At 46.3% G+C, this 5,008-nt stretch overlaps 1 long non-coding RNA gene across 1 annotated transcript; it reads right to left on the reverse strand.

The window, feature by feature from the left end:
• Positions 1-908: 908 nt before the first annotated feature.
• Positions 909-3,492, reverse strand: LOC129499217 (uncharacterized). The gene is made up of 3 exons (XR_008662317.1): positions 3,380-3,492; positions 2,557-2,682; positions 909-2,186 (listed from the first exon to the last, which is right to left on the reverse strand). It is a non-coding gene; the product is annotated as an uncharacterized LOC129499217 (long non-coding RNA).
• Between the last annotated feature and the right edge of the window lie 1,516 nt (positions 3,493-5,008).

Genomic DNA, 5,008 nt, shown 5'->3' on the forward strand with positions numbered 1-5,008 from the left:
CAGTGCTCATCCCGTCAAGTGTCCCCCTCCGTGCCCGTCACCCATTCACCCCCACCCCCCGCCCTCCTCCCCTTCCACCACCCCTAGTTCATTTCCCAGAGTTAGAAGTCTTTATGTTCTGTGTCCCTTTCTGATATCTCCCACACATTTCTTCTCCCTTCCCTTATATTCCCCTTCACTATTATTCATATTCCCCAAATGAGTGAGAACATACACTGTTTGTCCTTCTCCGATTGACTTACTTCACTCAGCATAATACCCTCCAGTTCCATCCACGTTGAAGCAAATGGTGGGTATTTGTTGTTTCTAATGGCTGAGTAATATTCCATTGTATACATAAACCACATCTTCTTTATCCATTCATCTTTCGATGGGCACCAAGGCTCCTTCCACAGTTTGGCTATTGTGGACATGGCTGCTAGAAACATCGGGGTGCAGGTGCCCCGGCGTTTCATTGCATCTGAATCTTCGGGGTAAATCCCTAACAGTGCAATTGCTGGGTCGTAGGGCAGGTCTATTTTTAATTCTTTGAGGAACCTCCACACAGTTTTCCAGAGTGGCTGCACCAGTTCACATTCCCACCAACAGTGTAAGAGGGTTCCCTTTTCTCCACATCCTCTCCAACATTTGTGGTTTCCTGCCTTGTTAATTTTCCCCATTCTCACTGGTGTGAGGTGGTATCTCATTGTGGTTTTGATTTGTATTTCCCTGATGGCAAGTGATGCAGAGCATTTTCTCATGTGCATGTTGGCCATGTCTATGTCTTCCTCTGTGAGATTTCTCTTCATGTCTTTTGCCCATTTCATGATTGGATTGTTTGTTTCTTTGGTGTTAAGTTTAATAAGTTCTTTATAGATTTTGGAAACTAGCCCTTTATCTGATATGTTATTTGCAAATATCTTCTCCCATTCTGTAGGTTGTCTTTGAGTTTTGTTGACTGTATCCTTTGCTGTGCAAAAGCTTCTTATCTTGATGAAGTCCCAATAGTTCATTTTTGCTTTTGTTTCTTTTGTTTTCGTGGATGTATCTTGCAAGAAGTTACTGTGGCCAAGTTCACAAGGAGCTTGTCTTGACAGCCAGTGAAGACTCTGCTCTGTGACCCCTAACCAGGCCATGAGTCACCCATCTCCTTAGTGACAGCAAGGTGACGAGAAGCACTCTGGAACCCTGCCCTCCACTGCTCTCTTCTTGACCATGCCTGAGGGCTGAAGATCCTGTTCCTCAGAGGGTTTGTGTGGTGAGGGACCATGCCCCAAATACCACCATGAGTCCAACCACCTTATCTTGATGGTGCCTCAGCCCCTCCCCTTCCCAGGACAGAATAGGACAAAACACTGAAGAGGCCAAAGTGATCAGGGCTGTCATGGTTGGATCTGTACAAGTTACAGAGTATCATTGTATGTTTTGTGTAGATTCAATAAATAATGAAAGAACCAATTGGACCGCAAAAACAGAAAGGAGTATAACATGAAGACAAGAAATAAATTATGATATTTGGCTTCCATCCAAATTTGTCCCACCTCAACAAAAAAAGGCCCCAAAGTTCAACTTCATGGTTGTCTTTAGCTACCTACCATCTCATCTTTGTCCTTTCCTTCATAGCCTATGCTCTTGAGAAAGAGTTTGTCTGCTCTTTTGGTCTAGAACTCTTAATTCCCCATTGGACTCTATGACTTGCTGAAGTCTGACTCCAGTGAAAATGTCTGGCAGGGGCACCTGGCAATTTAGCGCCTGCCTTTGGCCCAGGGCATGTTCCTGGAGTCCCGGGATCGAGTCCCACATCAGGCTCCCTGCATGGACCCTGCTTCTCCCTCTGCCTATGTCTCTGTCTCTCTCTCTCTCTCTGTCTCTCAAGAATAAATAAATAAAATCTTAAAAAAAAAAGTGGCAGAGGTGAAGAATGACTTTCCAACTACTGCAGCATCCCCTTATCCATACCAGTCCATAGCCTTATGCAGACAAGAGCTCATCTTGCTCCATGCTGGACTTCTTATGTCCATTGGTTCAAATCAGTTGACAAAGTGGCATCACAGACCCAACAGGGAATGGTTGTACGAGATCCAAGTTGCTGCTGAGCTGGAACTCCAGCCATCACTACTCTTAGGTGGATCTGGATGTGTCAGGGGAATTGGACAGGTCTTCCCACCAAAGTCATGTGTGCAGGGGCCTCCAGGAGAGAGTACATTCTGAGAAAAGGAACCAAGTATATAACAAACTCCTAAGGCACCAACACATACTCATTGGAAGGAAGTAAGGATTTACAGCACATTATAGTGAGTGTTTTTTGAATCTTCCTCCAGTGGATGCCCCAAACCTGGAGATCCCTCCAACAAATAACACACCTGTGACAAACTATGACTCAAAGGGGAGGGAACCACGTCTCCTCCCTCTGTTATCACACATTTCCCTGAAGCTTTGTCACCCTGACTGCTCCAGGCTGGCCATGGCAGAACAGGAATAGCAGAGTGGGGAACCACAGTACCTTTGACCCCAAGCTATGGTGGAGCCATAGCTATGTGGCTGGAGAAAAACCCACCTTGCCCAGGGGAGAAATACCTTATCCAGAGAAGCCTGAGAATACCATGGGACCCATGGGAGGGGGTCACATATGTGATGTCCCCAAGGACCCCAGGGAAGCATTTCTTATTGGAGAGAACTCAGCAGGTGCCGAGGGCCTCATGTCTGCAGAAAGAAGTGAGAAGCTGGGGAAAATGTTCTTTCTTACTTTCTCGCCCCATCCCCTTGGCTTCTGAGACTCCATTCTCTCCTGATTCTTTTCTGCTTCTCTGATTTTTTCCTTCTCATCTCCTTTGTGGCCTCCTCTTCCTCATGGTCTTATTAAATGTTGGTGGCCCTCAGTGTTGCATTTTTCCTTCCCTGCCCTTCTCATGTTATACTCAATCTCTCTGGCTTCAATTACAACCTCTATGCTAGTAACCCACGATCCTGTTTCTTAGCCCTGACCACCTCCTATACAGACATGCAGACATGCAGCTGTCCATTGAACTTGAGGTGCCTCAAGTAGAATACATCCAAAATAGCAGACATCATTTCCTGCCCAATATCTATTCTTCCCCCTAAATTACCTGTCTCAGAGAAGAATGCCCATTTATTCCAGTAAGGAACTGAGAAGTCAAGCTTGGCATTGCCCTTCTTCATGACCACATCCTAGCTATCATCAATCCCATTGGTCCTTCCTCAGTCCCTACCACCCAGACCAGCTCATGGCCTCATCCACTCTTGTCTAGCCCTATTGCTGTCATCATAACTGGTTTCCCTTTATGCCTCACCACCCTGAGTCAGATTACTACCCTGCTTCAATGCCTCTCTTTGTTTCCGCTGCACTCCCCTACCCTCCCACCCCCAGCCAAATCAATACCTGTCCCCATCAGTTAAGGAGATTTTCCACTCTTTCCAGGGACATCATATATGTTTGTCTTGAAGCAATATGGTAGCTCAGAAGTAATATTCTGTTCAGGTCCTTGATGGATCTATCTTTGCTTCTATTCAAGAAAACGAAAAGTCCTTTTACACACCACTCAGGAAAATACATAATGGGCATTGTTTTAGCCATTCTTGGCAAAGACAACTTAGCTCTTTTTTTTTTTAAATTTATTTATTTATTCATGAGAAACACACACAGAGAGAGGCAGAGACACAAGCAGAGGGAGAAGCAGGCTCCATGCAAGGAGCCCAACGTGGGACTCGATCCCGGGTCTCCAGGATCACACCCTGGGCTGCAAGCAGCGCTAAACCGCTGCACCACCAGGGCTGCCTGACAACTTAGCTCTTAACAAGCAGGGTGTCTAGAAAAATATGTTGCTGCAAGTTAACATTGCAATTTTTAATTAGAAAACTTTCAGGGACGCCTGGGTGGCTCAGTGGTTGAGTGTCTGCCTTTGGCTCAAGTCGTGATCACAGGGTCCTGGGATTGAGTCCCGCATCAGGCTCCCCTCAGGAGGCCTGCTTCTCCCTCTGCCTATGTCTCTGCCTCTCTCTCTCTCTCTCTCTCTCTCTCTCTCTCTGTCTCTCATGAATAAATAAAATCTTTTAAAAAAAAGAAAAGAAGAAAACTTTCAGATGGAGGAGGGCATTCACTGGAAGGGCATTCATTCATTTCACAAATAATGCTAATGTGAGCACCATGCCAGGCCCTGAGGAACGAGGTAGACATGGCCCTGCCCTCTGACCATGTGCCCAGGGATGCGGCAGCCCACCCCAGTATTCCTGCCCCTCTCAGGCACATCCCTCCCCTAATAAGTGCTAGATCTAGCAGCATCTGGACCACCTGGACAGGTTTTCCCCCATCATAGCTAAAAAAGAGGCAGTTTTCAAAATGCATGTGTATTAGGGCTCTTCAGAGAAGCAGAACCAACAGGGTGTGTATATACATACATGAAGAAGAGATTTATTCTAAGGAGGCTGACTATGGAGGCTGACACATCCCAAGATCTGCAGTGTGAGTTGACAAGTGAAAGAGCCAGGTAAGCTGTGTTAAATTCCAGTCTGAAAGCTGGTGGCCTCGAGACCCAAGAAAAGCCATGTTTCAATTTAAATGTAAAGGCAAAGGAAGATGAATCCCTGCTCAAGGTCATCAATCAGTGGGAGATCCTTTTCACTTGTGGGCAGCTCAGACTCATGTTTTATTCAAATCTTCAACCCACTGGATGAGGCCTACCACACCTTGGGGAGGGCAATCTGCATATTAGGTTTGCCTATTCAAATGTTAATCTTGGGGATCCCTGGGTGGCGCAGCGGTTTGGCGCCTGCCTTTGGCCCAGGGCGCGATCCTGGAGACCTGGGATTGAATCCCACATCAGGCTCCCGGTGCATGGAGCCTGCTTCTCCCTCTGCCTGTGTCTCTGCCTCTCTCTCTCTCTCTCTCTCTCTCTGTCTCTCTCTGTGACTATCATAAATAAATAAAAAAATTTTTAAAAAATGTTAATCTTATCCAAAAACACTAGAATAATGTCTGGCAAATGTCTGAGCTCCCTGTGGCCCAGTCAAG

The sequence above is a fragment of the Nyctereutes procyonoides genome, unplaced genomic scaffold (assembly GCF_905146905.1).
Source record: "Nyctereutes procyonoides isolate TBG_1078 unplaced genomic scaffold, NYPRO_anot_genome, whole genome shotgun sequence".
NCBI classification, from domain to species: domain Eukaryota; kingdom Metazoa; phylum Chordata; class Mammalia; order Carnivora; family Canidae; genus Nyctereutes; species Nyctereutes procyonoides.